General features: G+C 38.8%; 1 protein-coding gene across 11 annotated transcripts in view; it reads right to left on the minus strand.

The window, feature by feature from the left end:
• TANC1 (tetratricopeptide repeat, ankyrin repeat and coiled-coil containing 1) overlaps positions 1–27,845 on the minus strand; it is a 165,410-nt gene that overhangs the window by 130,227 nt on the left and 7,338 nt on the right. Inside the window, exon 1 of one of the 11 annotated variants that reach the window (XM_058192040.1) lies at positions 12,960–12,979. The exons of the other annotated variants lie outside the window; for them this stretch is intronic. The gene's annotated coding sequence lies outside the window, so the exon portion shown is untranslated. Of the gene's footprint in view, positions 1–12,959; positions 12,980–27,845 lie in introns of those variants that run through there. 11 annotated transcript variants of the gene reach the window in all.

Consider the following 27,845-nt stretch of genomic DNA (forward strand, 5'->3'; position numbering starts at 1 on the left):
TGATTTTTGGCACTTTCCAAAAGTCTCCAATCTTTTGAAATAATTTTGGGGTAGCCACAAAATTCTGCCAATTAAATCTTCACTAAATCAAAGACTTTTTCCATCAACATAGAGTACTGAATACTCCTTTGTGCATTAGTTACATGTGAACAAGCTCAAGATGTCCCAAACGCTTAGATTTAACTCACTTTATATTGTACAGACTCAGAAGAAACAACAAGCACCATAAGATAAGTTTTTCTTCATTAGTGCATTACAGTTCCTAACTTTACTTCTAAGTAAACCAAACTCAGAGTTGGTTTATCACTAGTTCTTCACTGCACTAGTTCTTCAATTGAGGAATTATTTCTTATTTGGTTTTTAAGAATTGGACACATTCTAAAGTAGGCTTTTGATACCAGATTTTGTAATATTTCAGGTTCTCATTTTATTATATTAAAAACAACTGTGAGTTAATTAACAACATAAACATTTGATAATAAACATATACTTCCTTTTCATTCTTTGCTATTACCCCAGTCATTTATACTGCAAATGCCAATATTATGCAAACTTGAAAGATGAACTGAGAATGTGGAACAAATATATTATCTTCAATAATCACTTCTTTCCCATATACAGGTAGTCCTTGTTTAGTGACCTCAATTGGAACAGCAATGGTAATGAGTGATGACTCACATTAAACAAAGTGGTAGATTATGTGTCATCAAAATGTTTTTGACTCCTAAGAACCACATATTGCAGATAGAATTTCTCCAAAGCAATCCACCTCCAACCTATTATTTAATGTGTCCCAATGATGCACTTATTAATTCAACTTTCTTTGCTTAACATCAGAAGGGTATGACCCCCAAAAGGTGAGTTAGCCCAAATAGTGGGGAAAGTTTCTGGAACTCGTCTAACAAGGAAGCTGGATAAAACAGCAAATTTAATAGCCCATTTTCCCCCGCAGTCCCCTGCGCAGTGGAATGCTGATCCTGGCACTGGGGTAATTAGCAAAAAGGAAATTAATTTTTGTATTTACATTCATTGAAGAGGAAGGGATTACAAGAGAGTAAACAGGCACACAATGGGGAATGCATGTTGAAAGCAATCCGCTAGTGCCAGCTGGTGCCTAGTGCATTCAGCAGTGCCACCCAGCTATAGCATTCTATTCTAATCAATTAAGGTCGGAGAATAGACTTGTTGCAGTTAGACCACGATCAGACACAGGACAATGCATACTAACTGTAATAGTGAACACAAGGGAGATAAAAAGAGAGATACATTGCAAAGATACAAGGCAAGCATTAGTTGCAAAACTATATTTTCATCACCACTGTAACTGAGAATAGTGATAAACAAGGATTACCTGTATAAGGTTAGCCTACTCTAATAGAAGCTGATTTAAATATTCTTTTTTTAAGCTGGATTTCATATTTTAACTTAAAAGAATGGCTAAAAACATTGTTTGGTTTGGCAAAAATCTTACCAGAAAAAGCTACAAGGATATATTACTTCAGCAGGCATTATCAACAGATAAGATATGAAATTTGTGCTTTTGCACCAATCAATAAAATCTTTTTTTGCAAGGTGATTTTTACTGATTGGTACCCATTAGTTACATTATAATAGATATTGAAATAGGCTACATATGATTACCATAGCTTTTCTCAGAATGCTGTTCAGGAGGTACAACTTAATATCCACACAGAAACATTGTAAAATGTGGTCTTATCAGATTAGGATCTTTTATCAAGAGGCACATAATACAGTATTTTAAAAACACCAATGAGATATATAATAAGTAAAGAGTGGAAAACCCATGGGTCAGTAAACATTGTCACTATGCAGAAAAGAGATTTTTTTTAAAAAAAGGAAAAAAAGGGGCCTAATAAGCACTTCCACTTTTTTCTCTTACTTTATAGTTTAGCAGCATTTTAAAATTAGGCAAAGGTGGGGAAGAAAGAAGCAGGTAAAAGCATGTGTTGCTTATGTGGTATTGAATACTATTTTTGTTTCCATATTTGCTGTCTATTTCTTCTACCTTTTTTAAAAAAAGTCTAGTTGGCATGAAGCGTAGGAAAATCCATCTAGTTCAGGGGAGTCAAACTCATGGCGTCACGTGACATATCACGCCTTTTCCCCCCTTTGTTAAACCGGGGGCGGGCATGGCCAGTGCATGACACATCCAGCCTGCGAGTTTGATACCCCTGATCCAGTTGATCCACGCAAACAATTACGCAGGTATCCTCAACCACCTCTTTATATCCTTTCTCTGTTTTGTTTTGTTCTGTTTTTGTTTGGGTTTTCTTCTTCCTGGAGTATTCACTATTGAACCTTCCCCAATATCTCAATCAACTAAACCTCAGCTGCTCAGAAATATTCCAAAGCTTGTTTCTATACCCTATCCTTATTCAATATTTGCATTTTGAAGTAAAATATTTATCCATTAGAGAGGGCCTTTGCAATCCCATCATTCTGGCATTAAGTTTTTTGGTAAAGTACACCCTCTGTCAATCAGGTCAAGAGAGAGTAACATCTGAACAAAATAACTGTAAAAAAACACCACTTTCACTTTTTTACAGAACATATACTTTTTAAATCTAGAATTCCACAATATTGGTTTTTTCACTTTTTGTAGCATCTTGGCCATGCATTATATAGTTTTATTGCAGGAATCTTCAATAATAACCACTATGTACCTGGTCAGCGGGCAGTTTGAGATTGAATAGTACAATCTCCTCAAATATCATAATGTTCAATGTTGTACCTGCTCAGGTTTTATAATTAAAATAAAAATATCCTATAGAGTAAAACCTTGGTTTAACAAGATAAGGAGAGAAGAAGTCCATTAAACCAAACTACAAGATTGTAGTTTATTTACAATAAATAATCTATTCTAAACAGGGTTCAATACAATGTTTTAATTACAGGTAATCAACCCATATTTTAGAACAATCAGTATTTATGTAACAAAATAAATATGGTGTTTTCAACTATGGATAATGAATGTACTTAAATGCTTGGAATTCTTTGCCTCTTTTTGGTCAGAATTTCCACTGTAATGAATTTTTAGTCTTAATTTTCACATTACTATTATAGTATTAATATTACTAACAGTGGTAGCATCTTTCCTCATGCTCGAGTATTCATTTGAGTAGAAAAGGTAATGTACAAATGAAGTTAATTCACTGAGTAAATGAATGAATGAATAAAGTGAGAAAAAAACTTGCTCTTCTTCTAAATTTCACTATCTTGGATGCATAATACTAAAAGGGAACTAAATTAAACATAGACTAATTCCATGCAAAAATGATGCTCCCATGTAAAAATTCTTCAATGCTACTCACTTTGTTTTAAACCATTTTTGTCAAATCTATCAATAAGTCTGCACTGGAGAAACTTTGTGCCTGATCATGTTCCTCTTATAAGATATGTCAGGATTGTGTTGAAATGTCTGGCCAAACAGAACACAATCCTCTGAACTTGTAATGAGATCTGCACAATCCAAGACCTCAGGGCTATAGGCAATACAGTATTACCCCGAAAGCTGTAACTGTGGTCCAATTTTTCCCAACACTGCTGTCAGGCAGAGCATCCTATCAATATTTAAGATGACAGAACAGGAAATATTTCTATGATAGTTAATCTTATTAATTGTATTTTAATTAACTGCATTTTACCGAATTAATCATTATTTTGAATTTGTCTCTCTTGGCCCTGTTCATTTTTTGGTGTTTGGCCCTGTAAAAAGAGAGGGTGGTTTTCAATACAAAAATATTGCAGACACCTGATATAAACAAATGTGCCAGATGTCTTGCATAGCTACTGATCAGTTTTGGTTTTGGTGCATTTAATAATTCTGGGAACATTGCTTTCTGTACGTTTATAATTTTCCCTGGTATTGGTTTCAGAAACACAAGACAAAACAAGTCTTTGTTGCAACTACCAGAAAAGTACAGACTCATTTTAATATAATTTCTGGAAACCATATATAAAACGAGAGGGAAAACACTTAAGAGTGCAGAATTCCCTAAGCGCATTCATATTTGTTTAATTTAAACACAGCCCAGTTGACTTCTGGTACTTTCTGAAGGAGTGTGTGTGAGAGGGAGCATGAGTAAATCAACGGTTTTGTGCATCTGCTGTATATAGCATGACAGCTTGAAAACCCTCCGCTGAATTACTGCAAGGAACAGCAGGTCTGTTTGAAGATACTACAGCAGATTCCTTGTTGCCTTGCCTGGGTGGAAAAAAAGAAAAAGAATATGTGGCACTCTGTCACTACTAATCATTACGGAGGATGAATATCAAACAGAAAATTAAAGATAGCATTACAATAGTGCCTTCTTTGATCTTGCTACATCTAAAGGACACTGCAGTGGCAAATAAATAAAACACAAACCTAAATGAATGGGGGAGCTACATGATATTAAAAGGATAAATGGTTCAACTGACAGAATTGGGGTATTGTGAGTTCCAGGAAACACACATTCCGTAACTTCAGAATGAACCCTGATTCAATGTATCATTTTGGAGAGCAAAATATCAAAAATTCCAGGGTGGCATTGTAGCCATCTCTACTCAGTCAGTGGAGGCTTTCTTCATACTACATTACATATTTCCTTAACAGCGCTTTGAAATAAGTCTAAAAGGCTTTCTAAACAAAAGTCTTTTTGTGCTACAAATTGAAGAGAGGGGGGGGGGGAAACCAGTCTCAACAAGCACATTGCTATCCAAAGACAGGAGCAAAGGGAGGAAGCGTCTCCAAAATGCAGAATGCAAACTCCCCCATATATTTTGATGAACTGAAAAATGTTCTACTCTACTGCAGACTTCAGTAACAAAGCTCCTGTCGCACATATCTGAAAAGCAAGGCCCTGGAGCACACAACGGAAAAAGAGAAAGGAATGTCCAGGTGACAGCCAACGTTCTTTTCCCGATTCCAAAAGGGGATATTAGATGTGTATAGTCTTGACCCTGCCAAATTAATTGTTTTTGTTTTTTTGGATGGAATGCTAGGTCAAGACTGCCAATCACACAGTATGTCAATCCTCAACTGCAACAAATCAAAGTATGTTCTCTCCCTCCACCTCCAACCACCTCCAACCACCTATATTGTCTTCAGAGGTAAGATTTTTAATTAAGTGTCTAAGAATATGCCCATTCCCCCCCCCCATATAAAACAAGCATATAACAATGCTATTTGTGCTCATTATTCTGAATAAACTCAAATATTTGTACCCTATGACTATCATTAAGTGTTGTACCTTAGAATTCTTGATGAACGTATCTTTTCTTTTATGTACACTGAGAGCATATGCACCAAGACAAATTCCTTGTGTGTCCAATCACACTTGGCCAATAAAAAATTCTATTCTATTCTATTCTATCATTTCACAGATAGGGAAAGCAATGAAAAAATATGCATTATATATTCAAAGAGATGCCTTTGTAAACTCAAATAAGGACACAGAAAAGGGCAAAATCTGGGGTCCTTCTGAAAACCAGCTGATCCCACAAAATTCTGTAAGCATTTAAAAGGAATGTATATAAACATAACATTAGTTCCACTATGTGTCCTATATGACAATAGACAATATAAGATGAAAAAACAGAAACAGAATGGAAATGGAGAGAACAAGTTTAATTCTCAGTTGGTGAAAATACCTGAAGCAGACGTATTATAATTCATTTCTTCTCTCCTCTCTCTCTACAGGTAGTCCTCGCTTAAGAGACATTCATTCAGGGACCATTTGAAGTTATCACAGTGCTGAGCAAAAGGTGCGTGCTTTAGATTCCCGCAATTCTGCCTGTTGCAGCACCCAGGTAGTCACATGATTAAAATTTGGGTACTTGGCACCCTCACTCACTTACAACTGCATGGGTGCTTCAACTTCCTCCATCTGCCTATCCCTGCCCTTTTAACCATCCTGCAGTGTTACACCTCTGTGCCAACAAAGTCCCTGGTTTTTCAGCAGTCTCAGCTGCTCTCACCCCAGGTCTCTATTTCAGCCCCAAAGCCACTGTGAAGAAGTGCTGACTCAAGCTCTGTCCCACAGCCAACCACCCCAGCGCTCGCCTGCAGCCCAACTGCTCATTCAGGGTACTGCCACCCCATCAAAGAACAGTATGGATTGGGAATACCAGCCTTACTTGTTTTAGGCCTAAAAAAAACCACAACTCCTGGCAGAATTTAAGCAGTGGGTATGGGAGTTAGACATTCATGCCAACAAAGCCCCACTTGTTCATAAAGAGTAGTGCCACCTATCAATAGATATCACTGGAGCAGACAGAATTCTAATGGACAAAGAGTAACTCTTAATTTTTTTCTTATTGTTGTTTGATTGTGTTCAATTCTCAAGTCCCTGCAGTTTTCTTGGCAAAGTCCTTCAGAAATAGTTTGCCAGTATTCTCCTTACTAGGGCTGGGAGAAAGTGTCTTTCTCTTCCACAACTTACGGTAATTAAAGTAGGACAATGCCTGCTGAATAGCACAAATGGAACCAAGCAGAAAAGTCCATACAGACAAAAGATAAGTTCATTATTAGATTAGCAATTTTACTTTTTCTCAGCCTACATCAAATAAAATTAATTCCAAGTCACTCATTTCTTTCATTAGTTATCACATTTCACTTGTTGAAGTGTTTTGTCTAAAGATGCTTGGAGTTTTTGTTTAAATATTTTCTCCATATCTTGTAACAGAACATGCAAATTATCAGCTTATTTTTCTTTCTTCAAAAAAAGAAAGTATCAGTTCACATGATAAACATGACATCAACATCCTTTACTTCTTGGAAAAAAACAAACTATTTTTATATATCCTGAAATGTATCGTGAAAAAAAAAATCTGGGATCCGACTTTCTTTCAAGCTGAGATTTTCTGAAGGGCTTGAAATATTTTCATACATTTAATAAATCACAAATGAGACCAAGCTCTGGGATAATTCACTGAGACACAACTTATATGAACATGATCTTATTTCTACCAGAACTGAAAAGGCTGGTCATTTTCATAGCAGAGAGTGTAGATCAAGAACACCAAGGAAAAAAGAATCTTAAAAACCCAATAGATATACTTCTATTAAGCATTCAGATTTCATTTTCTTGAAAATAGCATGTGACCATTATTTACTTATTTGTATCCCACTGTTATTTTTACAAATAACTCAAGGTGCTGGCTAACCTAAGTAACGCACCTTCCTCCTCCTATTTTCACCTTGTGAGGTGAGTTTGGAGGAGAGAGAGTGACTGGCCCAAGGTGACTCAGACAGCTTTCACAGCCAGAAATCATCCATGCTCTAGTCATTATTTATTTAATGTGTATTGTAACAGCGTTCCATGCGCCTTTGGCGTTGAATCATGCCAGCCACATGACCACGGAGACGTCTTCGGACAGCGCTGGCTCTTCGGCTTTGAAACAGAGATGAATTGTTGCAGCTACTTTAAGTAGCTTAAAAATGATAAAAGGGTAAACAAAGATAATACAAGACTATTAAAATTAAGAAAGATTAAATAAAGACTAAAAACCAAGAGGACAGGAAACATGGAGGTGGGGATGTTCTCTCTACAGCTATGCCCAGCATAAAGCATCCCTATCCTCCAGGCCAACTGGCAGAACTGGGTGTTGAGGCTCTTCTGGAAGGCCAGGAGTGTGGGGCCAATCTCACTTCCTGCAGGAGAATATTCCAAAGGGTGGGGCTGCAGCAGAATTTCACAACAGTCAAAATTCTTTGGCAGATGGAATCTAAAGAAGGCCTGGACTAAAACCTGTGATTCTTGCAGATACAGAATCTGCTGCAAGCATCATATACATCATATACTATATAACTCTACATACATCCCACACTCATTGAATCTTAACTGGCTCATTGGACCAACAGTCTTATCATAGATTTTCAAAAATATGTTATTAATACCTTAAGCATTTTCAAGGAAAAAACAACTGCATACAAACTGTTACGTGAGGGGTCCTTGGTGCTCTCTGAGCTTGGATGTTTTCTTGCAGACGTTTCATTACCTAAACTAAGTAACATCATCAGCATCTCTCATTTCAGCCCTAAGCTACAAATATTCTCCTTTATTGAAACGGTTAAGTGCTTCAGGAATAACTTGTGTTTTTTTTTCTTGCTGAAGAAAACAGTCATATTTGTAACAATAAATCCATATAGTAAATTAGAAATACAAGCCATGCGTAAATCAGTTATAAATATAAATAATAAATAGAAGAAAACTGCATAAATAATTCTGGCAATAACTATTGCAAAGGTGAATAGAAAATCAAAAGATAATGAATTATTTGTCATTTGTAGGTAGAAGATTTATGGAGGCTACTGAGACTGCTTAGCTAATTAAGAATTCAAACAGTGCTAAGAGCAATAAATTATCAGTGGATCAAAGAAAGAATTCAATGTGTGTGTATGTGTTTTTCTCAAAATAAGGAAAATAGTCTTTTATGAACACATTGTTTCTGTGTGTAATTAGAGAGGCAAAGTCTATACTTTACAGCCTTAAGGTCTTGCCTAATCCTGTCGAAACCTCATTGTAGTCTTAAATGTTCTCAGAAGACCCACAAGTCTCTTCAGAAATAAGGGAGGAGAAAATAAGAGGCAAGCTTTTCTTTGAAATAGTATCACAGCAATGCACACATACACACCCCATCATCATCCAGCATCTGTCCTTTTTGTATAGAACATTATCTGGATTTTCCCACTGCAAATGCACCAAAGTGTGTGTGCACGTTGGTGTTTGTAGTCTATAAAAACTCAAGGCCCACATGCAGGAGTCTCAGGCCCTCTCTTCCCTACTGCCAATTGACAAGCTACGTTGGACTGCTTCCTTACTCTAACAGCACTGTAATTTAGCAATGCAATAAATATAAGAAATTTATAGTTCAGAAATATAGTTCTGCCCTACTCAGTTATGCTGGGGTAGAATCAACTGGCTCTGAATGGTTACACATGGTTCTTATCATGGAGGTGTAGAAAGTATCTTTAGCCAGGAATGCATTTTCAGCTTCACTTGGTCTGTTAACTACCTTATCTACAGAGAGCTGACCTTCCATTAGAAATACATACCTTTGTTACATTTAATCTTGATTATCATTACACACTTTATGTGAGATGGACTTTAAGTATGTCTTTAATTACAGCTGGTACAAAATGAAGAGAATTTGTTTCAAAATAGGTCAAAAAACTTCCCAAGTATATAAGCCTAAGTAGGCTTGAAGATAAAACAGTTGCTAGTTCATGTTCAAGTTTCAGAGACCAATCAGTTTATAGTGGTCTTCCATCTTTAGAAATGCCTTTTCTGGGATGGAGGCATGTTACCCATCAGAGAGTTCTTAAAACTTGTTTGTTCTACTCTGTGTACAGACAAAATTTACTGAGGTTTTATCCTGCCACTACTTTATCAGTTATAGTTTGCCTGTATTATAGCTTATACATTGAATGCTGTCATTGTTCTGTGTATATGAAGCATGCTATAAATCTGTTAAACTAATGGAAATGCATATGGTATGGATGTATGGATGTGCTCCAGTGGTAGAATTCAAATTTTTTTACTACCGGTTCTGTGGGTGTGGTTTGGTGGGCGTGGCAGGGGAAGGATACTGCAAAATCTCCATTCCCACCCCACTCCAGGGGAAGGATACTGCAAAATCCCCATTCTCACCCCACTCCAGGGGAAGGATACTGCAAAATCTCCATTCCCACCCCTCTGGGGCCAGCCAAAGGTGGTATTTGCCGGTTCTCTGGACTACTCAAAATTTCTGCTACTGATTCTCCAGAACCTGTCAGAACCTGCTGGATTTCACCTCTGATGTGCTCCCAACCAGGCACCTGCCTATTTAAAAGTTGAATGTAATTTTTTTAATATATTGGCTATAATTTTTGTAGTGTTAGGTGTTTGGTTTTATCTGAAAGTGAGGGTAGATGCTATGTATGAATGATTAGAATTAGGCAAATAAAATATATTAATACTTCTCACTACTTAGGTTGAAAGTACTCTACGGATAAGAATCAAACATGATTATTTAAACTGTGGCATCTGATGTTGTTTTTCTTATTGTAAATGAAGGCTGTTTTTATGAACCATTATAGGAAGAAAGAATGGTTTTGACTAAAAGAGGAAATGGCCAGCACCTCTGAAATTGAGGTGAAATCTGTCCTATTTAAATGCTTCATTCCGTGAGTTCATTTTTCAAACTGATTTTCCTACAAAACTGGGGAAAAAAACTACACATTGCTATTTTGAAGATACTTTGTTTACAATCCTTTGTCTTACCTTGAATATGCCTCACTGAACTTAATGATTACTTCTGAACAGCCATGTATAGGACTGCATTGCCAATCAGCTGCTTGCAGCAAAGTGACTTTCTCACAGCTCAGATGGAAAAATGGAACTCCAGATGACAAGTGGGTGTACACAACACAACTTCTGAGCAGAATGAAGCCTTATGCTTCTTTATATCCATTTTTTCCTTACAACAACATACTTTTTTAAAATAGCACACAATGTACTTCTCAAGTTTAACCACAGTTTATGGTAATTAGCGAACACGCAAATCAATTGAATTCAGAGACATTATAATAACTATAATTTTAGTCAGAATGGATTGCACTAAAATAAAATCATTAAACCTTGAGGCTGGGTATGGGCAAAGTCAATAGCAATGCACTAAAGGCTGTTGCCTCAAGCATCTGGAGAGTACTAGGCTGTTTGTGGCCATTCAGATTATCAACAGCCAGAATACATTCCCCAACCAGTCAGCATCTCAGTTCAGTTCCACGTCTCTTCAATCACAAATATAGTTTTGAAATGTACATAAATTTGCTAAAAACCCTTCCTTCAATGCCACTATTCACACAACCATGTTGTCAAGGGAAAGATGCTTTGAGCCTATAGACCAGGGGTGTCCAAACTTGGTCCCTTTAAGAATTGTGGACTTCAACTCCCAGAGTCCCTCAGCCAGCAAAGCTCTGGGAGTTTGAAGGGACTCTGGGAGTTGAAGTCCACAATTTTTTTTCACTCATCTATATTAGGGGTTTCCAACCTTGGTCACTTTAAGACTTGTGGACTTCAACTCCCAGAGTCCCTCAGCCAGCTTTGCTGGCTGAGGACTCTGGGAGTTGAAGTCCACAATTCTTAAAGGGACCAAGTTTGGACACCCCTGCTATAGACACCCTATATGATTCACTCATCTATATTAGGGGTTTCCAACCTTGGTCACTTTAAGACTTGTGGACTTCAACTCCCAGAATTCCTCATCCAGCTTTGCAAAGCTGGCTAAGGAGAGCTGGCTGAGGAATTCTGGGAGTTGAAGTCCACAAGTCTTAAAGTGACCAAGGTTGGAGACCCCTAATTTATATGAACCTGAGATAATATGAATATATTATGCAACAGGAATTTATTCAGAAAGTATCACAGTTGATTGAGGCAAATACATAAACATTTAGAAACTTTTCTGAGTTTCCAATAGTACACTGGCTTGCTGTATTTGCTTTCCAAACCATCCAAAGGATAGAGTTTTAGCAATAAGAAAAGAATTATCAGACTTCATCTAATCTTCATATTAAACTTGTATAGAATTCCTTTTTTCTTGTCAAATATTTCCCAAAACAGGAAACAGGAATTTTACAAAAGCAATAAATGTTGAATTTCATGCAATGTTTTCATGGTGCTTAAAAAAATGAGCCACTTGTGAATGTAGAAGCTGCTGCTGACTACAAACCAGACGAACAAGTACAAGTCCTTTCAAGCTATGTTTATCATTATCGCAGAACACACAGTTCTCCTGCCTTATAGTGTGAGTGTCCAAGAATGGGTTAAATATTGTCCTTCTGCCCAGAGACTGAGTATCAATTTCGTTGCCACGCCCCGTTGCCTCGCCTTCCGACTCGAGTTTTCGACTCAGTTTTGCCTGAGAGAGACATATCTGGATGGATCAAAGTATTTAATCCATTCTTAAACTTCTTGGACCTCAAAAATCAGGTTTTTTTGCGAAAATAGTTGTTTGAACAAGCAGAAGCAGCAGGAGCTTGCCCTGCATTCCCGCTGGAGCTTGGCTCCGTGCAAGTCGTACTGGCCAATCCAGGTTCCCTGGCAATGCTGACTCCCAGACCCTATGGGGATTGTGGGATCGAGCTGGCTAGACCAGTTTCGTATTGGTACAGCCACCGACCCACGGAACAGAGCGATCGCGCCCAGCTGAACCAGCCGTGATAGTGCCAGATCACATCGGGGGATTCTGATGGCAAGCTAACGTGGCTTTAGCTACAGCCAACTTCCCTTCAGCCATTGTCAGTCTTTGCTGACTCATTTGGAGCTCTGCTCAGTTCTCTGGGCATTCTCCTTTCTTCTGTTGCAGCGGAGCTCAAAAAAATGGCGGAGCGCTCCCTCGTGGACAGACAAGGAGGCAGTCACTCCCCAGGCCCCCTGGAGTCTCCCTGTAAAGGGGCGGCTAAATCCTGGTCTGCTTCAAAAAGGGCAACCAATAAAATCAAATTCAAAGCCCTCAGGACCTCGAGAAACACCAGTGCTGAGGAAAAGGATGCTAAAAGGCACCTCAAGGCACTTGAAAAACAAATCTCTACTGCTGAAAAGAAAAGGACTGAGCAAATTAGCCTCCCCCATAGCTGTTCCAAGCACTTTGCACACTTTTCAAATGGAGCAGTTGGAGTAGCCCCCGGTGGCAGCTGAGCCATTTTCACCACTAGAGGGAGCAAGGGAACTATCTCCTTCTCCGTCTGCTCAGCATGCCATCAATGAGACAAATCTGGATCCCTTTTCCAGTGTAATAATAGGCAGGCAGTCTGCTTCTGCAGGAAGGCAAATTCCAACTGTGACCTTTACTCCCACTTCAGTGAGGCTCCACTTAGGGGAAGGTCAGGAGCCAGAAGCTTCTCAGGACATGAGTTCCATCATATCTCGAGCTATTTCTCAGGGGATTGCAGCAATCCTATCAACCAGATCCCTTACCTGAAGGCCTCTGGTGCTTTCAGTCAACAGGCCCATTCTCCAGGGACCTCGAGCTCGCAGGATAGTCAGGAATTCCTGTGGGGAGAGGAAGGGCATAGAGATCCTGATCTCTCGGAGAATGACGACACGATTCCAGATCCTCCAGCCTTTACATGTCTTTTTCCCACCAAGCCTGTTCAAGCCTTTATTACACAAAGCGAGATCCACAACTAAATTTGGAGTGCAAACAGCGCTACCTGATGTCTTCTTGAACCCTGCAGACGGCCTCTTTCAGGAGCCTAAGTCAATGCAGGAAGAGATACCTGTCCCTAGACTTTTTCTAATGTTATCCAAAAGCAATGGGACCATCCCAGGGCCTTCCCTACCCTGAGTAATAACGACAGGCGTTTTTACAACGCTGGCCTGGACCTGTCTGAGATTTTACAACTACCTTCAGTGGACAGTCCGGTCGCCAATCTTGCTTCATCCTCTTCCAATGTGGCAGGGGACTTGGCAGACAAACTCAAAGCCGAAGATTAAAAGGTGGAGCTTGTTCTTCGTAAGACCTACCAAGCCGCAGCCTGGGCTGTGAAAGTGGCCACGATCGCTTCATTTTTTAACCTCACTTCTCTCCTGTGGCTTAACCAGCTGCAGGACAAATTACCACCCCAAGAAGTGCGTTTACACCAAGATTTAAACAAATTGATTGCTGCAGCCCAATTTTTGGCAGCCCAATTTGCATGCCACATTCTTTCTTCCTCAGTTATATCAAGAAGGCTGTTATGGCTCAGGAACTGGCAGGCAGATGCCAAATCCAAATGGCGCCTTGCCTCCACCCCCTACAAGTCCACCATGTTATTGGGGGAAGCCTTACATCCAATCCTAATAAAAAATAAGGAAAGGAAAAGGTTGTGCCTAACATGTTTCGAAGGGCGGATCGCAGGCCTTCCCCATATTTCCGGAGGCTGTCTTTCCGGCCTTCAGAAATGAAGAATTTTCTCCTCAGCAAAGGTTTATGTATCAACGGCCGGAAAAACAGTCGGAGAAATTTGAGTTTCGGGACTGCTGTCCCAGACAAATTCCCTAATCATGGAGGCCCTTTCATGGAGCAAGAGGTCGCCTTTACTGCAGAGCCAAATGATTGTCAAACCAATCCTCCCCTCAGGGGCCGATTGGCACTCTATCCTCCTCAATGGGAGAAGACCACCACAGACAATTAAGTACTCAACACCCTATGGCTGGGCCTATCCTTGGAATTCCTATCCACCCCCCCGAAAAACTTTGTGCGGTGCCGTCTCCTTAAATGCCGAAAAGAGAGAGCTTATGGAATCGGCTATCCAACACTTGTTGGAAATACAGGCCACAGAGCCAGTCCCTCTGGACCAAAGGAGACAGGGGTTTTAGTCTATTCTATTCATCATTATAAAGTCTTCGGGGGGGGGGTGCGATCCTGGATCTAAAAAATCTAAATACCCATTTGATCTACAAGAAATTCAGGATGAGCTCACTCCAGTCCATTCTGGAGGGACTGTGGCCAGGCAACTTCCTAGCCTCCATCGATCTTACAGAAGCTTACTGCCATGTGCCAATAAATAGCACATTGCCGTTTCCTGAGGTTCCATTACGACCAAGGTCACTACTAGTACAGGGCCTTGCCTTTCGGCCAGGCCTCAGCACCCAGGTGCTTCACCAAAGTACTGGCAGTGCTGGCAGCTCACCTGCAGGCCATTCCAGTCAGGATCCAGTGCTACCTCAATGACATCCTCATTCAGGTTCCGTCTCCATCTCGAGTAGCAGAGGACATAAGTACAATAATTCGAATTTTGCAGAACCACGGGTTCTCCATCAATTTTACCAAAAGTCATCTTGTGCCTATGACTCGAATCCAACACCTGGGAGCAGTGATCGATACTGAGTGGTGTGAGGTGTTCCTGTCCCAGGAGCGCAGGGACAGCCTGGTGGTTCTCGTCTCCCAGATTCGAGAGAAGCGCATGGTCCCAATGGCACTGCTATCGAAGCTGCTGGGGAAGATGGCCTCATGTGTTTCCACACTGCCTTGGTTGCGGCTGCATGCCAGGCCACTGCAATGACTACTGCTCCCATTCCAATGAACAGACAACAGCAATTCAAAGACCAGAGTTCGTGTATCCACACCGGTCCTACAATCGCTCCAATGGTGGACATTTCCGATTCTAGCCAGGAGTCATCTTTTCTGAGAGCCCAACAAGTTGGTGATTACATCGGATGCCAGTCTCTTCAGCTGGGGCACCCACCTGCAAACACATATGACCCAGTGGATGCAGGCAGAGCTCACCAACAATATCAATTGGCTGGAACTCAGGCTGGTACACCTAACCCTCCACCACTTCCACAGCCACATCTATGGACAGCACATAATGATTCTGACTGACAACATGGCCACAAAAGCCCACATAAACAGACACTCGTGGGCCCTAATGGCAGAAGCAAGTCACTTGGGCGCTTGGGTGGAGAATCACCTTCTCTCCTTGAAAGCAGAACACATTGCCAGGTCCACCAACCAGCAGGTGGACTCCTTAAGCAGGGCCATGACTGACCCCTCTGAGTGGGCTCTCCACCCAGACGTATTCAAGGAAATGTCCTGGAGGTTCGGTCATCTGGTCGTGGACGTGTTTGCCTCCCCGGCGAATGTGCAGGTTCCTCACTTCTTTTCCAGGTATCCAACACCCGGGGCGGAGGGGACCAATGCCCTACGCAGCCCCTGGCCCTCCAGCCTTCTTTATGCCTTCCTTCCCCTACCTCTTGTCCTGGCAGTTATCAGGAAGGTGGAGGTACTACTGGTGGTCCCCCACTGAGCCAGATGCCTGTGGTTTGTGGACTTAAAAGGCCTGACGGGTGTCTCCACCTGGAGAATCCCACCAGAGATGATTTCCTCAGCTAGGAGGTCCTAATACCTCCGGAGCCTCAATGGCTACAGCTGACCATCTGGCACTTGAGGGGAATCTCTTGAGGGAAAGCAAATATTCCTCCAGGGTCATTCAGACCATTCAGGCATCCAGACGTCCGTCCACCATCCGTATATACAATTCCACCTGGTGGGCCTTCGCGGATTGGTATTCAAGGAAGACCATTGATCCCATAGTGGTAATGGTGCCTCAAATCCTGGACTTCCTCCAGGACGGATTGGACAAAGGACTCTCACATAACACCGTCCACAGGAAAGTGTCAGCTCTCTCCACAGTCTTGATCTGTGGTGAGCAGGATTCCTTTCCCTTCATCCAGTGGTGCAGAGATTCATCAGAGGGGCAGCAAATTTACACCCATCTGTAGTCCCTAGATACCCCTCCTGGGATCTACCTACGAGTTACAGGTGGTCACGTCATCCCCTTTTGAGCCACTTAGAACTACCCTCTGTCATATGACCCTTAAAGTCGTTTTTCTAGTGGCCATCACATCAGCCCAACTCATTTTGGAGCTGGTGACCTTGTCAGTTAGAGAGGATCTCTGCATCTTCCATGCAGTGGTCCTCAGACTTGATCCGTCTTTCATACCAAAAGTTAACTCCTGGTTCCATCGGTTTCAGGAAATTGTCCTGCCCAACTTCTGTCTAGGGCCTTCCCATCCATTAGAAAACCAATGGCATATCTTAGACGTGAGGAGGGCCTGAAAATCTATATCAAATAGACAGCCAAAGATAGGAAGTCAGAGTCGCTCTTCCTTTCATTTCAGCCAGCCTCTCTGGGATCCCGAGTTACCCCATCAACAATTGGCAGATGGTTGCGTGCATGCATAGCCCTAGCATACCAATCCAGGGCCTTACCATTGCCTGGCCAGATCACGGTTCACTCTACTCAGAATACAGCTACAATGGCAGCCTGGGCCACTCAAGCATCCATAGAGGAAATTTGCAAGGCAGCAACCTAGGCCTCCCCATCGCCTTTCATAAGGCAATATAAGTTGGACTCCTTCGCATCTGCTGAAGGGTCCTACAAAAGATGCACTCTGGGGGAACACCGGACCACACGGCTCCCCACCCTTAGGGTGGTAGGCTTTGGCACATCCCATTCTTGGACACTCACAGTACCAGACAGGAGAAGGAATGTTGGTCCTACCTGAGACTTTCCTTCTCTGCAGATCGTGTGAGTAACCAACCCCACCCTAGCACCGGTGCGGTCTGGGAGGTGGGGATAAGTAATGGCATACTTAGATTTATTCACAGCTGTGCCATCTTGGAAAACTGGAGCCAGAAGGAGAGGCAACAGGGCGTGGCAATGAAATTGATATTCAGTCTCTGGGCGGAAGGACAATATTTAACCCATTCTTGGACACTCACACTATCTGCAGAGAAGGAACGTCTCAGATAGGACCAACGTTCCCTTCATATCCAAATGGAGACAGACTTGAAAATTGGCAGAAACAATTTCTTACCATTTATCTTAGAACACAGAACAAACATATGGCTATTTTTCTCTGTGGGCTGCCATCCCTGGCTTTGTCAGCACCACATATCTGATGTTGTTTTTTTATATATAAATACATATAAATTGGTATAATCAATCATATTCATTTCATTGAATATCTATGGAATATGCTGAACTTTAGGCACATGGAAGGACTTCAGGTATCCTACAATTCAACAATGACAATGGAAATAAATACAAACTTATTTTGTTCTATGGGATGGATTCAAAACAATAGGCTATCTACATATGCTATAATAGTATGATGGAATACAAGTATTCGTAAACTCATTGTTCTTCCCCCCCAAACGGATATGGTTAACGAACTACATTTGTACCCTATTCAGCATGTCCTATTAATCCAGAGTTTGCTTTATAGAGTAAAACCATCATTTACAGTTTGTTAATTGTATACTCATGGAAGAAGGCATTGGTTATCATCGAGCTCACCTATAACTATACATCATATCCCTTACCATGACATGCAAATACAGTCACTGTCTGATTTAATATTCCACGTCTACTTTATTTATTTGATGCTACATTCCCTTTCACATTAATTCTTATCTTCTGCTGGAAGAAAAGAGGGGAAAAGTTCGATTCCCCAAGAAAAAGTTAATTCCAAACTTCTAATATCTTTCTTGCCCAATAGTTATTCTGTTTGTTTTTATTCTAACCAAAGGCAGAATGCAAAAACTTCATGTTGCTTTGAATTCTTTAAAAAAAAATCTCTCCTAAAAGCTAAAGTGGTTTATAGCTAATGAAAACCAGCAAGTTCTTAGATTTTTAGTAATTAAAAGCTTTTCAAATGGATCTGCAAAAGATTCAGATCTATAGTGTTTAGTGCATTTAAACGGAGTTTGATATAGGATATTTCCCCCCACTCTCTTTTAAAAAGATTCAGAGGAGGCAGGAATTTATACCACACCACATGTTTCAGAGCTACCCTAAAAGCAAATAAGAGTTTGCAACAAGTACATCCAGCTACACAGTTCTTATTCACATACTGTAGAGACCTATACACACCTCTTGGTTAAGGGCGTTTCTCAGATTAACAAGTTGCAGCTTCTCTCCGGTAAGACTAGCTTTTATTTAAAACATCCCATAGAAAACCACCTTTACCTTGTTTGTTAAGCAAGTCTTCAAAACTATTTTATAACTTTCTTAACGTTTTCAAAATTGTGTTTTCCTGCACACCTGCCAATATACCACATACAGGCTTCCCCACACCTTGCTTAATTAAAAAGTTCTGGCCTTCTCACAGATCTTTGTCTTGCTCATATCTTTCATGTACAGATAGCATGTTCATTTAACATGAAATAAGTGCATGTAGACTGAGGTCCAAGATGTCTTCTTTGAACTATCCTTGGTAACCCACTCTTGCATTCAAATATTATAAAAGCTAGCATATCCCTTATGCATATGATGCCCCTTATCTAATTCTGTGGCTAAAAGAAACATATAAAAATTATTTTGAGAGAGAATCCTCCTAACAACCTCTGATAGCCTAACTAAACTTTTTGGAATATTATATTGCGAAAGGGAATCACACAGGAATGATCTTAAGTATGAACCAACTGTCAAGCATCTGAATTTTGAACACATGATTGTGGGGCTACTATAAAGGTCATTAGTGTGAAAAATGGTCATAAGTCACTTTTTTCAGTGCTGTTGTAACTTTGAATGGTTGCTAAATGAACTGTTGTAAGTCAAGGACTACCTGTACCTATGTCAGGGAATGCTATCAATAAAGCTGGATACTTTCTCATTTTTTAAAATGGTGGGTGAAACATGAAAGAGACCCCACAAAAAGGGCAACTGAGAGGTTATGCACCAGAGACAAACTCCTTGTGTGTCTAATCACCCTTGGCCAATAAAGAATTCTAATTCTTAGCTTCCTCCCACCCCTATTTACTACCCCTCGGTTCCATGGTACTTCCAGGCAAGCAGTAGCCACTAATTATATTCTCTATAGACCCCCATAATACATATTAAAAGACTTGTCTGACTACCATGAGATCAGAAGATCACCCAGAACAATTACTTCAAACAATGAGCTTCCTACTCCCACAAGATACCATTTTCTCCTGCTCTATATCTCGCCTAAGAAGGAAGGGCTTATTTCTCTTCAGGGTCATTCTTATCCTGCCTCTTGAATTAATGGTTTAAAAACTGGTTCCTCGAAACATCAAGCAAAGTAGGTCACCTAGTCTTCCTTAGGTTGCTATTCCACACTGAAAATCAGCTTATTTCCGAAGTTTAATGTAGCCTGCTAATTTTACAATCAACCTGCATATACTAGAAATCCCTCAGTCAATACATTTTTTTTCAATTTCAGCAGCAGATATTCAAGCTGCAATAGACTCCTAAATACTTTGGAAGGAGAAGACAGCAAGGTGTCGTCCAGAAGTTCTGGATTACAGTTCCCACAATTCCTTATTATATGGCTAGGGCTGAAAGAAATAGAAGTGCAAATCTTCCAGAGTACATCAGGGTGAGTTACTAGTTTCTGTTTCTTGTCTCTGACTCATCATTTACCTGATTGTCTTGAAGTACACCTTCCTGTAACCATGTGTAGCTGCAGTCTCTAACAACAATAGACTCGAGTTCTGCCTCCACAAACTACATTATTTATTTGTATATTTATTTATTTATTTAATTAAATTTAACATTTAATTATGTTAAAAATTAAACATAATTAATTAAATTATGGGCTCACACATAATTATGGGCTCACACATAATTATGGGCTCACACACAATGTTATTTACATTCTGTGTCAAATTAACCCCATACATGATGCTGAACAAAAACTGATCCATCATGATATTGAAGTATTTGTATTCCAAGCAAGGAAGAGCACTTTGGATGTGGTGTAACCAGCTGATAGTGTAGCAAAATATTTATGGTATTTTGCTACACTATTGGAGCCCAGTACTATACATCTCTACACAATATATTTTGATAAACTATGTGAAGATGTTTTTGCTGTGAAAATGTTTTTACTATGTTTGCTATAATAGATAATTCCCCCTCTATTTTTGTGCCAAGTAAAACTGCATGATATCACTATAAATTGGAATTACCACACAGGATTAATCTTTTCTTTTCAACTGTCTCCCACTTCTGTGCCATGGAAAGTTTTTATGAGAAAAGGTTAAGCCTCCCTCATCTTACACATTCTCTATGAAATAAATAAAAAACCGAGAGGAAAATATATTTGATATACATAGTCATTTTCAGGCAACTATGTTCTGAAGCAGTTTCTCTATCCCAGGGAATTATTAATAAAGGGGAAGTTTTCATTATTTACAGTCACCAAACATCACACAAAAATTGCTATTTTAGCATATTTAAGATTACTTCAATATTTTAATAACCCTATTTTGGCAATTATGTAAATTAACAGTTGTCAAGTATTTTAGACTTCCTCAAATATTTTATCACTTTTCTTTTTTTCTTATGAACTTTGTAACTTTTTATGAAAATGTGTACAATTTAATTTTAAAAATGTAAAAAATAATAATAGAGATGATTCAGTACCAAAATGTGTTAGATTCAAGAAATAAAAAAATAAAATAACTCCTATCAGCTGAGAAAAATTGGGCTAAAAATGACCCAATATCTCCCTCCCACAAAGTATTTGCCTATAGGGCTAGAGGGTGGGAAAATAAGTCTAAAGCAATCTTATGATGTGGTATGATACTATTAAGGCTTTTTAAAATATTCAGACTAAACAACCATTAAATTTCTTTTTCTCTAAACTACATAATGGCCAATCTAAAGGAAATGTAGGAAAGCAGTTATCTGATTTTTCAATTCTTTCAAAAGCTATTGTAAGAAGGCACAAACTGGATAAAATAGGGAAAAAGGAATAACCTTTGCCTTTTGTACTATTTTCTTCGTTGTATCTATTCCTTTTAAGCTGTTATTTACCACAGTAGAGAACTCATAACTTGAATAAAATCACAATTAATTAGTGGAACAACTTGCCTGCGGAAGTTGTGAATGCTCCAACACTGGAAATTTTTAAGAAAATGTTGGATAACCATTTGTCTGAAATGGTGTAGGATTTCCTGCCTGGGCAGGGGGTTGGACTAGAAGACCTCCAAGGTCCCTTCCAACTCTGTTGTTGTTGTTGTTGTTATTGTTGTTGTTGTTGTTGTTATTATTATTATTATTATTATTATTACCTAGGTTCTAAAGCAATATGAACAGATAGTTTTAATTCTGTATAACACAATGAACCACACACCAGCCTATCATTGTTTGTTAGTTTATATCCCACATTATTTTTACAAATAACTCAAGATGGCAAACATATACAATACAACTTTCTATTTTCCTGACAACAACCTTTTGAGGTGGGTTGGGCTGAGAATGACTGGGCCAAGGTTACTCAGCTGCTTTCATGGCTAAGATGGGACCTCAACTCAGTTTCTTGCTTTCTAGCATGGTGCCTTAAACTGGCTCTGAGTTTGGTTCGTTCTCAATTTGTGTAAACTAGCCTATGTAGTAACTAATTGGGTTAATTTCACTAACCATGATTAAGTATGAATATTGGGTCAGCTTGTCATATAAATACAGACTTAGTGTAGGAAAACAGCAGGTAAGCATTTGCATTCCACACCAATCCCTATTGGCTTCTTACAAAAAAAATTGAAAGGCTAATTATGGATCTCTAATATCTTATTTGGTTTATTCCATCAGTGTTAATTATAATCTTGTAGTTCTTTATGTGGTTTTATCATTTCCACAGTATTTTATCAGAAGGAGAGGGGAACACAAGTCTTCCCTCCTGAAAGCAAAATGCTGTTACTACCTATGAGGAGAAACAAAGAGAACTCACCATTTGATCACCAGAATCTATCTTGATGGACTTCAAATTCCAACTGCTGCCCATCAGTGCATACATGAGCATGCAGAAAATGCAGACAAAGTAGCCTTTTTTTCTGACAATACATTGATGTTTATTAATCACTGTTATTTAAATAATGTCTTGTAGCTACTAGCATGGAGTTTGACTTTTATTAATTTATTTATTTTGTCACAACAGTATATATAAACATAAGCATGAAGTAACTATATAGTATATAAGCATATATATGAGTATAAGTATGAAATAACTATATAAATTGGATATAATGAAAGGAAACAGTAGGACAGGAACGGTAGGCACATTTGTGCTCTTATGCATGCCCCTTAAAGACCTCTTAGGAATGGGGTAAGGTCAACAGTAGATAGTTTTTGGTTAAAGCTTTTGGGATTTTAAGTAGATACCACAGAGTCTGGTAGTATGTTCCAAGCATTAATAACTCTGTTACTGAAGTCATATTTTCTGCAATCAAGTTTGAAGCGATTAACATTAAGTTTAAATCTATTGTTTGCTCTTGTATTGTTGTAATTGAAGCTGAAGTAATCCTCAACAGGAAGGACTTTGCAATAGATGTTTCTATGAGTTAAACATAGGTCCTGTCAAAGGCGGCAGAGTTCTAAGTTTTCTAAACCCAAGATATCAAGTCTGGTAGTATAAGGTATTTTGTTATATTCAGAGGAGTGGAGAACTCTTCTTGTAAAATATTTCTGGACACGTTCAATTGTATTGATGTCTGAAATGTGGTGTGGGTTCCAGACAGGCGAGCTGTATTCAAGAATTGGTCTAGCAAATGTTTTATAAGCTCTGGTTAGTAGTGTAGTGTTTCTGGAGAAGAAGCTACGTAAGATTAGGTTAACAACTCTTAATGGCTTTTTTGCTATGTAGTTGCAGTGAGCTTTGGCACTTAGGTCATTCGATATTGATGGACTTGATGTAAAAGCTTGCGTCTTGCTGTGAGTTATATTTTAAAAATTCTTTTCTAACCTAACAATTGCACATTTTCCCTATTTAGGTGAATATCAAAGATTTCCAATTGTGCCAGTGGAAAGCAAGGTTCAGACTTTATGCCTGCTTCATAAACAATGCTTTTCTTTGGGAACCTTCTAAGTCTAGTCTGTTTGCAAATTTCTTAAATGAAAATAGACTAAGGAGTGCAATATCTTCTTATTTTTCCAAGGCTATTTGAAATGACAAGTTACATTTCCTACAAAATTAAAAATCCTGGACTGGTGCAACAGGCTATGTATTATTTGCTTTTGTAAAAATAAATTATATATTAAAAATAATAACTAGATCCTTCTGGACTAGAAGCATAGAAGCATACACAATAGAAAATTCAAGCATGTTTTCTATAAAACAAATATACACAAATTTGCATATTTAAATTTTAAAAAGATCCATAGTAATTAGGTCACCAATATTTCAAGGAATAATAGTTTGCACGCTTATTTTAAGGGTACCTGTTTACTACTTCCAATAATCCTAATCTGAACTGCATGCTTCTAGTAGTAATATTTTGTACCACAACACATTTATAGTGTAAACAAGAAGTGATTATGTACACACGCAGCCCATATACAAACTGAGAAGCTGAAAGCACCATAATCAGATTCTACTCTCCATAAACTAAGTGTAGATATGTGCTAAGATTACAGTCTATCTATTATTAATTTCAAGGAATTTATACAGTATTAATACATCTTGTCCTTCATTATACAAGTCATAATTTGTCAAGCCAAGCCAGTAAAAACTTGTGAAAGGAAGCTAAGAGCTAGCAAAGTTTGTTATGGATCACATCAGGTAAGAAATTATTGACAACAAAATTGGATTTTTTTTCTGAAATTTTATAAAATTGGATGTTATTAATTTTAATTATTTTAAATGTGCCTTAAAATATCAAGAGATTTCAAAATAGGTGAATATGATGGAACATAATGAAAACATTTAAGACCAATACTCATAACTTTTATCCAATAATCATTTCAACCCACCTCTGGTAGTACATGATAAAGTCAGGATTTGGAACTACATTCAAATGCTTACAGTATAAGGTAATGCATATAAATATCATGGCATTCATATTCGGAGGCAACACTGGATATTCAATTAGTATTTATCTAGATAAATAGCTTAATGACTCCCAGCTAGATTCACATTTACATCATGTAACTTGATGCATTTCTTTATGCAAAGAACCAAACCTCTTCTATATATGAAGTAAGTATTATGCAATTGAAATAAAGCCAGTTTTGCTTTACAAAGCAAATTGGTAATATTTTACTTGCATGTCAAGTATTATAAAAATTATAACAGGCCACTATGCCTTAATTCTAAACATATTTCCATCTAACTCACTGATGCAAAGGGCAGACTCATTTATGTCTTCCATATGTTCATATTATATATACATTCATGTGTATTTTAGAGGTACTTACGTACAGACATGTGCATGCATCAATTTTGTTCCATGATCATACTAACTGTATCTTTGGGAACAAGTGCATGAAAAATATCTTCTACATAATATGGCTTTTCTGCAGCTACTATATTAATGTAACATAAAAACATAAATGAGCATATCACACACTTCCTTTTATAGCATAGTAACTAACACAAATGAGGGAACAGTTTTGTTTAACTTATCCCACCTTTTCTCCAGGAAATCAAGGCTTGATGGTCTCTTCTCCAACTTTCTCCAAATCACCTTGTGATAAAGATTGAGCTGAAAGAGAATGATTGGCTCAAAGTCATCTAATGACCCTTCATGGCTAAGGGTTATTGGCCACCCATCTTACCACAGGGTAACTCTGGCTTACAGCTACATCTAAGGTAAAACATGAAAAGTTAAAATCAAACACTAAAACCAAAGACACATGGGGACAGCAGGGGCGGAGTGAGGGGGTAGGTGGGATTTGTTATTACTCAGCCAACCATCTCCATTGCACTCTTGGTACTGGGGTACCAAGTCAACTGGCAAGCCAGGTCTTTATGCTCTTATGAAAAGAAAGGAGGGTTGGGGCTAACCTTACATGGGTGGGGAGATGTACCAGAGGGCAGGAGCAACAGCAGAGAATGCCCTCCTCCTGGATTAATCAGGCTAACAGGAACCACAGCATGCCTCCTCTGCCAACACAAGTGGTACGAGCCAATCCCAGTGGGGTGAGACAGTCCCTCAAGTAACCTGGACCCATAAAATTTCTGGAACTTTACTTGCAAGGAAGCTGAATAAAATGGCAAATCTTATAGCCCCTTTCTCCAATCCCATGCCCTTTGGGATGCTCACCCGGCATGGGGATGATTGGCAAAAGAACTGATATTTGTATCTACATTCATTGCAGAGGACAAGATTACAAGAGAGTAAGCATGCACACAATAAAGAAATCACATGGACAGGAATGCCCTAGCTGCTTAGAAGGGGGGAGGAACCCTTCAATGTGAAATTAGGGTCTGGTCAGCGTCAGGCAGCAGAACCAGCCAGCTGGAGGAGGGTTCTATTCAACTAGCAATTAAGGTCATAGAGCTGAGCTTGTTAACTCTTTAGGTGCTGCACTGCAGAGAACAACAGCCCATGAAGAGATAGCTTCTTTAATTAATCTCTTTACTGGGCATGGGGGAGAGAAAAAGGCACAGGACTGATTGTAATGGCAAACACATAACTGAGAGATGCTGATAAACTTATAAATATGGGCATTGGTCAAAAAATTGCCTTTTCATCACTGTTGTAACTGCAAAAACTCGCTGACTGATGCAGTCGCTAAACAAGGACTATCTGTATAAATAATCAGTATCGAAAATGTAAAGGGAGATGGGTAGTTAAGAAATATGAAATATAAATAAATATTTGGTGAGATTCATGCATTCCATGTAAATAATAATATTCTGATTATTAATTTTGTGTGTCACTTGACTCTCAATGACTCTCAGCTTTTTCTTCTACTTCTGCTTTCTTATCTTTGAATAATGTTCTTCATAGAATTTCTCCTGGAAACTATATGAAAAGACATGACACTTTAGCACATCAAACTCAACTGATGTGTGATCTTCATGTCTATCAGTAAGCTCATGAATAAAAGATACATTAAACTTTGGAGAGCCCAATCCTGGTAGAACTAAGCATCTGCATATTACATAATTGTTTTTATATTATAAAATAGAATTAGAAAGCAGAATTGTTATATCATGAAAGTGTGTTAACTGGGTGACAGCCTTAATAAGTTTGTTCTTCTCAGGAGTGATGCTTTTCTGAAGACATTTAAGTTCTCATTTGTTTGAAATGGTATAGGGAAGTGTTGGCAAACCTTTTCGGCATTGAGTGCTGAAACAGGAGCGCGCACAGAAACTGGAAGAGCAGCTGCCTAGTACACATGTGCACACCTGGAAAAAGAAAAACTTTACAGCGCAGGAAAAAGCTGGCTCCGGTGTTGCCCAATATTGAAGGAACCGCGCTAGGCTAGGAGAGGCTGGCGCGGTCCCACAGCTCTGCCACTCCTTTTGCACTGCAGTACACATAAAAAGGCAGGCAAAGAAGCAGCCCACGCCCAGGCTGCAAGAATTATATCATAATTATCATTCTCTCCTGTTTTGTGTGCCTTTTATAATTATTTTTAAGTGTGATTGTTTTATGTATTTATTGTTTTTTAATTAAGTGTTGTACACTGTCCAAAGTAACTTTCATGCAAAATGAGTGGTTATACAAATACGAAATTTTTTTTTTAAGATATCTAGAAATAAGGGTCCTTTTGAAAACGCAGAAGAGGACAAATTTGGTCTTCCTTCAATTACATTGCTGCAACTCCTCCCACAGCATTCAAAAATCTTGAATAAAATGACATATTTTAGAGGTTACAATTGGGCCTAAGGGAAGTAGTAGATGAAAATCTCCATCTATTAACCTTCTTAAACTAGATAGGACACATGCTAGGCATAAAATAAAATAAAAATGCAGTTTACCGTTTTATATCCACAGAGCTCATATCCAGAACCACAAGAGTTAGATTTATTTTTGTGCTACAGCTCCCACGTGGAATAGTTCTAAAAATACTCCTCTCATCATAGTTATAATATGCAAAAACCACTAACCACATCCCCATTATGTCTTTTTAACAATTGTATTGTTAAAATTATGTTTAGCAATTATACGTTTTACAGTTACAAAGACGCTTAAAATTATGATATATGAAATCCATTTACATGACAACAGAAGGAATCCAAATATGTCACTCCTGTATGCAGCAGTCACCGTGGGTGGGGGGAGATCACCCTTTTCATATGCCTACATAATGTAACGGAAACATATGGATAAAAACGAGTCTTTTGATGTAGGATTGTAAATCATTTCAAGCTTCTGCAATCATAATCTGGTTGCATACATCAAGAGAATCATATGTATGCAATATAAATGTCTCTGCAGGAATCCATTTCCTGGATCATATTAAAAGCAATGGCTTGCAAATTAAGTGTCCATTGTCCTTCCCAGGAACAGAGCAAATCCAGAAGAAAGTAATCTGGAGATTCTCTCTTCCCCACAGATCACATGTACTGTAGATGGGTAAACTAGCATGGACAAGGCTGGAAGTCTTAATTTTTCCACTT

Source organism: Ahaetulla prasina, chromosome 1 (assembly GCF_028640845.1).
Source record: "Ahaetulla prasina isolate Xishuangbanna chromosome 1, ASM2864084v1, whole genome shotgun sequence".
Taxonomy (NCBI): Eukaryota; Metazoa; Chordata; class Lepidosauria; order Squamata; family Colubridae; genus Ahaetulla; species Ahaetulla prasina.